The 12,330-nt window shown below is 44.3% G+C and overlaps 2 non-coding genes across 2 annotated transcripts; one reads left to right on the forward strand and one right to left on the reverse strand.

Moving 5' to 3' along the window:
* The first annotated feature begins 5,499 nt into the window (after positions 1-5,499).
* On the forward strand, positions 5,500-5,581 carry trnas-gcu (transfer RNA serine (anticodon GCU)). The gene has a single exon. It is a non-coding gene; the product is annotated as a tRNA-Ser (tRNA).
* Positions 5,582-10,606: 5,025 nt separating this feature from the next.
* trnap-agg (transfer RNA proline (anticodon AGG)) lies at positions 10,607-10,695 on the reverse strand. Its single transcript is given in 2 exon segments — positions 10,607-10,642; positions 10,660-10,695. It is a non-coding gene; the product is annotated as a tRNA-Pro (tRNA).
* Positions 10,696-12,330: the final 1,635 nt, after the last annotated feature.

The following is a 12,330-nucleotide window of genomic DNA, read 5'->3' on the forward strand; positions in this document are numbered from 1 at the left end:
AACTTCTGAAATCTCACCAAGCACCAGAGAAAAGAAATATGGAATCAAATGTCCCTGCAAGTGATGAATTGAAGAGAATATCGCTCCAAGCAGATTTGGACAATGCGCAGCGCAGCCGCACAGGAGTTACAAATCCACCCTCTCGCCACTCGGCAATCACATTAACTGAACTTTACTCTGGCCCAGTGTCACCGCGCTGAAATCGAGTATTTTTCGGCCTTTTTCTTCTTAACACCATAGTTACTGGTTTAAGAGTGAAAACTGCCGCCCGCCTGAATGTAAGTGCAAGAGACAACTTTGTGTACACCGTGTAGTGTCAGAGACCTGCTCGTTGGACCTGCTCATTTCAACTCATCACAATTTCAGCAAACCTCTATATTATTGGGAGAGAATGAAGAATGGCGAATCACAGCTTGAAAGATCAACCCTATCTGCCATGAGGGGACTGAGTCTTCCAACATACAGGTGTTTAATGGCAAGGTGAGTTTAATGTTCAGAAATAATACAGCACAGATTTTGACTCGTGCAAACTTCACACACTTTATTTTAGAAAAGTAAACTGATAGTAGAGAGATGTTATATTGATCGCTGCAACCTGAATTTTTAGCTCGTTGAATTAGTGGTCCAATAGCGAACGTATCGCTTCTCTGTCGCACAATCGGTTTGCGCGTTCGGCTATTAATAGAAAGGTTAGTAATTCGAGCCCACCAAGGGACGCAAGGGTAACTTTTACCTTAAGGTTCATGGTCTCGCATTTACTGGTTTCCAATGTGTGCTTTGGTTGCAAAATAAATGCTCGGTTTCGATGGCCAGCTGAGTACGGCCGATCTTCCGCCATTTAACCTGTGATTGGCTTCACGGAAATCAGAATTCTTCTTGACAGACAAGGTCCGAAGGTGGCAGGAGAGCCGCTTCACTCTGACATGGATATTTCTGCAGTGAGTGACACCAGATTGTTTCCACAATGAATGTCAATACCTTTATTTTTGAACGCAAAATTGTCTTCACATTCCGAAAGGTTTCAGTTCATTTGTGAGAGATCATTAAAGGATCCTGCAGCGCTGCCTCGGACAATAACAACAGTTCTAAGCCGCATTTCAGTCGCGGCAACAAATCCTTACATCCGAAGATCTGCACCCTTAAATCCGAGTATCTGCACCCTTAAATCCGAGTATCTGCACCCTTAAATCCGAGTATCTGCACCCTTACACCGGAGTATCTGCACGCTTACACCGGAGTATCTGCACGCTTACACCGGAGGATCTGCACGCTTACACCGGAGTATCGCAACCTTACACCCGTTAACTCATGAACCGTCCCCAGTCACCTAGAACAGCATCGGGAACCCGAAACAAAACCCAACATAGAAGAAATTAGCTTTATAACTTTTCACTCATGTACGGGCATATTTTTATTTACTGTACTTTAAAGGAGATTTGGGGAAAGTGGGCGCTGATACTCAGAAAGTCACCCTCGCATATCGCTACTTGGTGCTATTTTTTCAGCAGGCTCGTTGGTCCAGGGGAATGATTCTTGATTCGGGTTTACTGATTGAAATATGCGAGAGATCGCGGACGAGCCCTCATTTTCTCCACGCCTTTTGATGTTGACCCGCTGTTAAAACGAGCGACTTCGGCGCTGGGAAGTAAAATTTTGCAGCAAAACAGCAACAGGATCAATAACGTTCGTCAAGGAAGGGAAACAACCCCCTCCACTTCCTCTTACACAAGTGGCTCCAGTCCCACCCGAATTTATAATGTTTAATCCACTCTGAGCTGGATTGGCGAAACACTCTCAAGAAGGAGGCTCATCATCTAACTGGACACATGCATCCTGCTGCCTGCGAACATTGGTGCTTGAGGGGTAGAATTCTTGTTTGCAGTAATTCTATTCCTGTAAAAGTAGCTCCTGAAGATCGCAAGATGGAAAGTATCGTGCCTGAGCGGTCTAACGCGCTGATTTAAAGCTCAAGCTAAATCCCATAATTTGTAAATGGACCGAAATCATAGTTTGTGGCTCCAATTCCGCAGCCTCCCTCCTGCAAACTCATAACAGTAAACATATCATCCGTTATTGCAACAGCGTAGTCCGGAGGAACCACATGGCAATTAAAATAAGTAGATGCATTTTGGAACACACCAATTATACCTTCAACTCCAGTCGAAATGTTCACAAGGAAAAGGATTGGTTGATCTCGGTGAGACTCGACGAACATTCCCGACCCTGTAATACCATATAAGGACCGCGCACTGACCGATTGCGCCGCTGGAGCCCGGTTACTTTGATCACCTGTCCCACTCTGCTGGAAAGAATCGTAAGGCGAGAGGCCCTGACCTGTAGAAACGTGTCCTGTCCCCGTGATGAAAATAATATCTGCACTTTGACTTTCAGCTTATCTCACAGCCTCTGCTCCATCGCACTGCATTCGGGTTTTCTGCGAACAGGTCAAAATAAACATTGGCAGAAATTCTAACAGCAGTGGGATTGAAACCCACGCCTCCATAGAAAGTTGATTAAACACCCTGGACCGCGAGGTCGCGCTACCATCATGTCACAGGAACGTTTAAAGAGCTGCTTAATGCTCAAGTAAATGAATTGAAGCTAATTGATCGCATTTACCCCGTGCTGTGGTTCTTCTCCTCAGAGCAGAGAACATTAAAAGGAGATTTGATAGAAGTGTTCAAAACCATGAAGGGTTTCGATAAAGTCAATAAATAGAAACTGTTCCCATTGGCGGAAGAGTCGAGAACCAGAGGACACAGATTTAAGGTGATTGGCAAAAGAACCAAAGGCGACATGGGGAAACACTTTTTTTACCCATCGAGTAGTGATAATCTGGAATGTGCTGCCTGAAAGGGCGGTGGAAGTAGATTCAATCGTGGCTTTCAAAAAGAAATTTGATAATAGTTGAAGGGAAAAAAATGCAGGTCTAACGGGAAGAGGCGGGGGAGTGGGACGATTTGGATCGCTCTTACAATGAACCGGCACGGGCTCGATGGACCGAATAGCCTCCTTCTGTGCTGTAACCATTTTATGATTGTATGATTCTATTTATTCTCTTTATTTTCTTTGCATGCATTTCTCTACCTCTCCCTGTCTCGGTCTTTTGTGTTGTCCCCTGATGGACTTCTCAGGCTTCCTTGAACGGCGACGGCTGGTCGAACCTGCAACACCAGCAGAGAAAGTGAAAGAAAGACTGAGACGGTAGAAAAAGTAAAGGGGCAATCCAGCTGCTGCAGCCAATGTCTACACATTAATGTCTCTTCGCTCTCAAGTAAGTCACTCTCTTTTCATTCCTCTTAATTCGTTCTTTTTCTTTCTGCCTCCAGCACCTTTGTCTGTATCCTGTTTTTGTTCTTTCATGTCTCTCTGCTGGATGATCCAAAATTCAGACCCGCCGCTTCTTCCAGCTTTGTCTTCCTTCCACAATCATGGTCCATTTCATTGAGACTTTACTGCGGCCTTGCTACTCTAACATTCACTTTCACTTTCTTATGCCTTTAAGTTTGCTCTACATCGACCGCTGTTGCTCGTGGACACATATCCCGTTCGCATCAATGTTCATTTGTGCCTTGAAACCAGTCGATACATTTCCATCTGCGTGTCTGCTCCAGGGACAAGCACTTAGAAATCAGGACTGGCATTCGTGAAATTTCCATGGGGTATCTTGTGACACGGGGGATGTTAACTGAAGAACTGGGTTTTGTTTTCATGGTCGTTGGCGCTTTTCCCCGAGCAGTTGATGTGCGGGGGAGACGGGCGGCGCTACATAGCTGCGAATGACGACTGAAAGGTGCATTTTTGGCAATCTGGGCGGTGCAGGAAAGTTGGAAATGTTCCGCTTGATCTTGAAAGGTCTGTGGAAATGTCCGATTGAAAAGGAATGAGGAGAAATGAGAAGAGCGGCAATGGTGAAAAGGTGTCGATTACAGGAGATTGGCCGTGAGCGAAAGGTCCTTTGAAAGTTCGGCGCGGAGGGGATTTTGTTCGGAAACGACAGACTTTAAGCGCTTGGGGAAAGTGAAGTGCGAGCTGCGTCCTTGGGTCAAATTGGGTGTTTTCAGGAAAACAGTCATTGTGAAATCACAAAAATGAAAACAGAAAATGCTGAAAACGCTGAGCAAGTCAGGCAGCACCTGTGGAGAAAGAACCAGAGGAAACGTTTCAGTTCGATGACCTGAATCATCAGAACTGAAGGATTTGCCATGTGCGTGAGTAACTTCGCTGTCTAAGATACTGGCTTCCATCTCTGAATTATGTGGGCTTGAATCTTACTGCTGCCAGAATTTGTAGAGTTTTTCATTTTGGCCGCCTCACCAAAAACCCTTCTTTGATAAGAAGTGCTTTTCCGCATTGCTGGTTTACACCTGTTTGCACAATTCAGCAAAGTCTGGATTGCCACCCAACTGTTTCTTAGACGGAGGTGTTGGGACGGTAAGGTGTGATCTCGGTGAAGTATCAATCAATGTGCACAATGGCGCCCTGGTGAACCGAGTACCTCTTATAGTCAGTATAATATAAAAGATATGGACCATAATTATGAATTTCTTCTTTGCATCACACTAGGATTTATTATCATGGAATGTACATGAGCAGGTCGATTTACGTCAGGCTCCGGTCGCTTTGCATCGCCTCCCACAAATAGAATAGAATCATAGAAAGGTCACAGCACGAAAAGTGGCCATTCGGCACATCGAGTCCGTGCCGGCTCTCTGCAAGTTCAACCCAGATAGACCAACTCCCCCACCCTATCCCTGTCGCCCTGTATTTTCTTTCGTTTCAAATACTTATCCAGTTCCTTGTTGAAGACCATGATTGAATCTGCCGCCACCACCCCCTCGGGCGGTGTATTCCAGATCCTAAACACTCGCTGTGTAGAAAAGTTTTTCCTCATGTCACCTTTGGTTCTTTTGCCAAACACCTTAAATCTATGTTCTCTGGTCCTTGAACCTTCCGCCAATAGGAACAGTTTCTCTCTATCCACTCTGTCCAGATCCTTCATGATTTTGAATACCTCTATCAAATCTCCTCGGAACCGTCTCTGTTCCAAGCAGAACAGCCCCAGCTTCTCCAATCTATCCATGAAACATATACCCCTCATCCCTGGAATCTTTACATTAAATCTCTTCTGTTGGGATTTGGTATTAACGTCGCCGAACCCCCACCATCAACATACTAGTGGTTATCATTAACCAGAAACATAACTGGACCAGCCATATACATACTGTGGTTACAAGAGCAGGTCAGACGCTGGATATTCTGAGCCAAGTCACTCACCTTCTAATTCCCCAAAGCCGTTCAACCATCGACAAGGCGCAAGTTGAGTGAGTTGGAATACTCATGTGATGGTCATCGACCTGAAACGTTAACTCTGTTTCTATGTCTAAAGATTCTGCCTGACCTGCTGAGGATAAACACATTTACAGTTTTTATTTCAGATTGGCAACATAGCCAGTATTTTCATTTTGAATAAAGGAGCTTTCGCTTAATTCCGCATGCGACGAGGTGGCCGAGAGGTTAAGGCGATGGACTGCTAATCCATTGTGCTATGCACGCGTGGGTTCGAATCCCATCCTCGTCGTTATTTTGTTCAAGTTTTGTTTCTCTCATTCAGTCCACCCAGAAGATCTGGTCAAAGTCCCATCCTTCTCGAAACGGCAGACCGTGGGTATTGCATTGTTTGCTGAAATCAGCGACAGTTCCTTCCAGGTAGGTGTTGAGATTGTATGGTCGCGAAGTATCAGATTGTACATTGGTGTCATTGTAAAAAGAGTAAATCTTATGGTCAACGGAAGAGAAACTTATGGACCATAATGAAGATTTATGACCGGATCATTCCGTGTCTGTTTCCGTTAAAAAGGGACGTACTGTTAGTCCCGGATTATTCCGTATCTGTGTCTGTTTAAAAGGGGTGTGGTGTAAGTCCCGGATCATTCTGTGTGCGTTTTACCCTATTTTCTTGATACCTTTTTCCTTCTGAACTGAAATGACGATCTTCTCTCGAGAAGAAGGTTCACCGCCTGCTTCGGGCAACTGGTAGGAAAAATAACAAAAACTGATGAGACCAAGTTCATTCTGCTGGGCTTCCATTCCAATCTCCGCACTCTATCCCCCATTCAGTCCCACCCCCGCCTGGACATTATAATCTGCGGTATTCATAAGGGAATGGAGAAGCCGAATATCACGGTTATAATTTCCTTGGTTGCTCAACACTGAATAGCATCAACTGCAATGATTCAGAAGGTAATCATAGAATCATAGAATATTACAGCACAGAAGGAGCCCATTCGGCCGTCGTGCCAGTGTCGGCTTTTTCGAAGATCTGTCCAAATTAGACCCACACCCCAGATTTTTCCCCATAACACTGCAAATTAGTCCTCTTCAATTATGTCCAATTGCCTTTTGAATGATCCTATGGAATCTGCTTCCACCATCCTTTCAGGAAGTGCGTTCCTGATCTTAACAACCCTCTGTGTGAAAAAAATTCTTCTCAATTCCCCTCTAGTTCTTTTGCCAATTATTTTAAATCTGTGATCACTGGTTACCGACCCACTTACCAGAGGAAACAGTTTCTCCCTACTTGCTCTTTCAAAACCCCTCATTATTTTGAATATCTCTGTTAGGTCTCCCGTTAACCATCTCTGCTGTAAGGAGAACAATCCCAGCTTCTCCAATCTCTCCGCAAAACTGAAGTCCCTCATCACTGGTGTCATCCAGGTCAACCTGCTCTGAATCCTCTTCAATGCCTTTTCATCCTAAAGTGTGGTGCCCAGATCTGTTCAATATACTTCAGCTGAGGCCGAACCACTGATTTGTAAGGATTAGTATGATTTCCTTTTTTTTTGTATTCAATGCCCCTGTTTACAAAGCCAAGTATCCAATATGCTTTCTTAACCACCTTATCAGCTTGCCTTGTTTTATGAATATGAACCCGCAGGCCCCTCTGCTCTTGGAACCCCCATAAATTGTTCCATTTAGATTATACTGCCTCTCCATGTTCTTCTTCCAAAAGTGCATCACTTCACACTGATCGGCGTTAAATCTGTCACGTGACCGCCCATTTCACCAGTCGATCCATCTCATCCTGAATTCTGCTATTATCTTGCTCACGATTTACTACGTTGCCAAGTTTTGTATCATCCGGAAACTTCGAAATTGTACTCCCCTTTCCCACATCCAAGTCATTTATATGTAACAAGAAAAGCAATAATCCTAATACCGACCCCTGGGGGATTCCACTGCATATTTCTCACCAGTCAGAAAAAACATCTGTTCACCACGAATCTCTGCCTCCTTTCCCTTAGCCAATTCCTTGCCCACGTTAACACCGGCCCTTTAATCCCACGTGCTTCTAGTTTTCGAATAAGTCTGTTATGTGTTAATTTCTAAAATGTGTCCTGAAAATAACTGTAACCCCGTAATTTTATTGTTAAACAATGAGAATACAGATATTAAGACCGAACGATAGATCGGGTTCATTCACATTACCCGAAGGTGTCGGGACCCGAGGAGGTGAAAACCCATCTGAGTTTATATTTCCCGAAAACGGAGACTGAAAATAGCAAAACTCATCCCATCGAAATCCAACAATTGGACGAAGAACCGACAGCCTTTTCCCATCCCGGGTTTCCAGACCTGGCCGTTGAAGGAAGCCTGATAAGTCAATTAGGGAGCAACACCGAAAGTGAAGAAACGCAGACAGAGATAGAGAGATACATGCAAAGAAAAATAGTCTAAATTTCCAATTCTGTGATTGAGCAGAATTTAAGCTGCAGCTTAAAGGAAATTCGTCTCATGTCGTGAGATGCACATAGGGCTGGATTATAACTTTATTTCTGAGAGAAGTAAACATTGCTTGGAAACTACAGCTGTTATTTATTTAACCATTTTACAGTGGCGGTGTGAAGTGATTTCGAATCTCAGTCAATTTCAAGACCATGCTTGATCCACTCGTTTGGTCACCCACAGGTAGCACGCGGCTGTAGAGCAGACTGCGCAGGCTTATCACAGGAACTCTACCAGACTGCATGTTCCAGACTTTTATCCAACGCTACACGTGCAAACTGCAGCCATGCGTGCATTGGTGGTTCAGTGTAGAACCCTCGCCTGCCGGTGGGAAACCAGGGGTTTGGTTGCAGTCCAATGCAGCTTCCTTTACCTTTTGTATCTGTACCCATGAAATCGCCTGAATTGGGATAAATTCATGTGCCGGCTTCAATCTGTACAACTTCTTGAAAGATTATCTTCATTTCATCCACGTGTCTTTCGTGGACAAACCCTCTGCATTCTGTCCTCTGGTGCTCAAACATGCTCTGCTGGAGATAAGTCAAACCTGCCTTCTGCACCGCTGAAAGGAAATGAGAAGCCAATTGGTGATTTTTGACTAAAAATGGGGACACAACGGAGCTCATCCGGGATTTGAACCCGTGAAACACCTTGAGCGAGAATCAGACCCAAAGACCAACTGGCAACAGAGCCGTGCAGCCACTGTAAAATTTCGCTGCGAAGCAGCCGATCCGCCATCCTTTCAGAACACCATGTCCATACAATTCCGCTTTCTTGTACGATATACGATGTAGAACAATGTCAGGTTCTGCACTAATTATATCATATCAACAATATCAAATTAGTTTTGAATGTACGACTTGTATTATCAAGTAACACTTTACAGAATGAATTACTCTGAAACGACATTGTCGTCTGTCTCGGCATCGTCATAGTTTACACTCCACCATAAGTACACTTTACTCAAATTGCTGCTTTCATTCACGATGAGAGCGAAAATCCATGAATGTGGATACATTAGCTACGAATTTATCAGCTGGGTTGCACCTTTACTTTTCCTACTGTCTCCGTCTTTTTTTTCTTCCACATTCTCTGATATTATTGCAGGTTCGATCAGCTCTCGCCGTTCAACGAAGCCTGAGAAGTCCATCGGGGACAACACAGAGAGACAAAAGACAGAGACAGGGAGAGATAGAGAGATGCAGGCAAAGAAAATGAAGAGTGGAAATGTCAGGTTTTGCAAACTAGCAGAATTTAAGTTACAGATTGGGAGAGATTCCTTCTCGGGTCTTGAAATCTTGCAAGAGAAGATCTGACACTAATTAAAAGCACCGGCCACGCTGTCGAATGTCTCATTCTGGGAGAGAGATAAATGCGGTCAATTAACTCCAATTAATCTATTTCAGCACTGAAGTAATCTTTAAACAGTTGCTCTGCGATCAGAATTCAAACCTGGGCAGGAAAACCTCAATTGAATTTTGAGTCCAACGCTTTAAACACTCGGCCACCGCAGCTGTAAACGACATGTTCGTTCAGATCGGATTCCAAATGGACACTTGCCGCTATTAAGAACGCGCGCATTGGTTGTGCAGGGGTCGAATTCTCACCTCTTATGCGGGAGACTTTGGTTCGATTTCCGGCCAATGCAGAATCATTCTCACCAATGAGGAGCTGAGGAATATAAGTCTGCCATTTCTCCCCTCGAGCCTGTTCCGCAATTCAAACAGATCATGGCTGATATGTGACCGAACTCCAGATAATCGCTTTCGCCCCGTATCGCTTAATAACTTCAGTTAACAAAAATCGATCAATCTCAGGTATAAAATTAACAATTCAGTTCGCATCAACTGCGGTTTGCGGAAGAGAGTTCCAAACTTCTACCTCCCTTTGCTTGCAGAGGTGTTTCCCAACTTCACTCCTGAAAGTCCTGACCCTAATATTTAGGCGATGTTCCCGAGTCCTAGACATCCCAACCGGCGGAAATAGTTTTTCTCTATCTACTCCATCAGTTTCCCTTAATATTTTGAAAAGTTCGATCAAATCAGCTCTAAATCTACTAAATTCGAGGTAAACCCGAGTTTATGTAATCTCTCCGCGTAATTTAACCCTTGGGGTCCAGGTAACATTCCAGTAAACCGAAGCTGCACTCGCTCCACAGCCAATATATCCTTCCGAAGGTGCGTTGCCCAGAACTGAATACAGTACTTCATGTGTGGTCTAACCAGGGCTTTGTATAGCTGTATCATAATGCCTATCCCCTTGTATTCTCGTCCTCGAGATATAAAGACCAACATTCCATTAACATTTTTGATTATTTTTTGTACCTGTCAATGACATTTTAATGATGTATGTAGATGGACACATCAGTCTTTTTGGACCTCCACTGTTTCGAGCTTTTCACCATTTACAAAGTATTCTGATCTATCCGTTTTGGTCCAAAGTGGATGACCTCACACTTGACTAAATTGCTATCGATTTGCCACAATTTTACCCATTCATTTATTATATTAATGCCTCTCTGTAATTTTATGTTTCCATCTGCACTGCTGAAAATGCTGCCCATCTTGGTGTCATCGGCAAACTTGGATATGTGGCTTTCTATCCCGTCATCTAATATCCGCCAGAATTGGAAAAAAATCCAAATTTAGCTTCAAACTCCTCATCATCTTGAGACATTTTATTTCCTTCACGTGTGTTGCGCCGACGATACTCCGGCATTGAGTCCACTGGAGCTCAAACATCCTCTGGATGGAATTCAGTTCCACCAACAGCAACACTGAAAACATGTCAGAAGCCAATTGGTGACTTTTCACTAAAAGGAGGGCTCGTCCGGGATTTGAACCCGGGACCTCTCGCATATCACTCAATGAAACGCCCTAAGCGAGAATCATACCCCTAGACAAACGAGCCGCTGTTACTTCACCTTTGCAGCCAGTGTAAAAGTTCGTTGCCTCCCACAGCCGATCGGCCATCCTTTCAGACCAGGTCTGTGCATCCAATCTCGTTTTCTGCTCCGGTGTCCAGCAATATCAAGTTGCACACCAAATATTTCCAATCACCAATATTAGTCTCCCTTTACCAAATTGGTTTCGAGTGTACGACTTGAGTTGTCAAGTGAGACGTTTCAGAATTATTTGCTCTTAAACTACATTGCTTGGGAGGATACTGAGAGGTGTGTCGATTTGCGGCACGCTCTGTTCCCTTTGCATCGCCTCATGCACATTGAGTTGAATCATGGAAAGGCTGCAGCACGGAAAGAGGCCATTCGGCCCATCGAGTCCGTGCTCGCTCTCTGCAACAGCAATCCAGCTAGAAACACTCCCCCGCCTTTCCCCGAAGCCCTGCATTTTTTTTCCTTTCAAGTACTTATCCAGTTCCCTTTTGAAGGCCATGATTGAATCTGCCTCCATCTCACCCTCGGGCAGTGCATTCCAGATCCGAACCTCTTGCTGTGTGAAAAAGTTTTTCCTCATGTCACCTTTGGTTATGTTGCCAATCACCTGAAACCGATGTCCTCTGGTTCTTGACCCTTCCGCCAATGGGAACAGTTTCTCTCCATCTTCTACGTCGAGATCCTTCATGATTTTGAATACCTCTATCAAATCTCCACAAACCCGTCTCTGTTCCAAGGAGAACAATCTCAGATTCTCCAGTCTATCCTCGTAACTAAAGTCCCTCATCCCTGCAATTATGCTGGTAATTTTTTTCTGCTCCCCCTCCAAGGCCTTCACATCTTTCCTGAAGTGCGGTGTCCCGAACCGGACACAATACTTCAGTTGTGTTCGAACCAGTGTGTTATAATGTTTCATCCTGACTTCGAAACTTTTGCACTCGAAACATCTATTTATAAAGCCCAGGACCCCGACTGCTTTTTAACCGCTTTCTCAACCTGCCCTGCCACATTCAACTATTTGTACACATGAACCTCTCTTTGTTCCTGTACCGCTTTCACATTTGTGCCCTGGAGTTTATATTGCCTCTCCTCGTTCTTCCAAACGAAATGTATCTCTTCGCATTTTTCTGCGTTAAATTTCATCTGCCACGTCTCCGCCCATGCCACCAGCCTGTCTATGTCCTTTGAAGTCTATCACTGTCCTTAACACTGTTTACTACCCTTCCCAGGTTTGTTTCATCTGCACATTTTGAAATTGTGCTCTGTGCACTCTGGTCCAACTCATTAATATATATCAAGAAAAGCAGTGGTCCGAGCACTGATCCCTGGGGAACACCACTGTACAACTCTCCAGTTCGCAAAACAACCGTTCACCAGTAATCTCTGTTTCGTGCTCTTAGTCAATTATGCATTCATGTTGTTACTGCCCCCTTTATTCTATGTGCCGCAATCTTGATGATAAGCCTACAATGCGGCACTTTATCAAACACCTTTTGAAAGTCCATATACACCACATCAACTGAATTGCCCTCATCCATCCGCTCTGTTACCTCATCAAAAAACTCTTTCAGGTTAGTGAACCACGATTTGCCTTGATCAAATCCGTGCTGGCTTTCCCTAATCAGTCCACCCTCGTCCAAGTGACTGTTAAT

The sequence above is a fragment of the Heptranchias perlo genome, chromosome 20 (genome assembly GCF_035084215.1).
Source record: "Heptranchias perlo isolate sHepPer1 chromosome 20, sHepPer1.hap1, whole genome shotgun sequence".
Taxonomy (NCBI): domain Eukaryota; kingdom Metazoa; phylum Chordata; class Chondrichthyes; order Hexanchiformes; family Hexanchidae; genus Heptranchias; species Heptranchias perlo.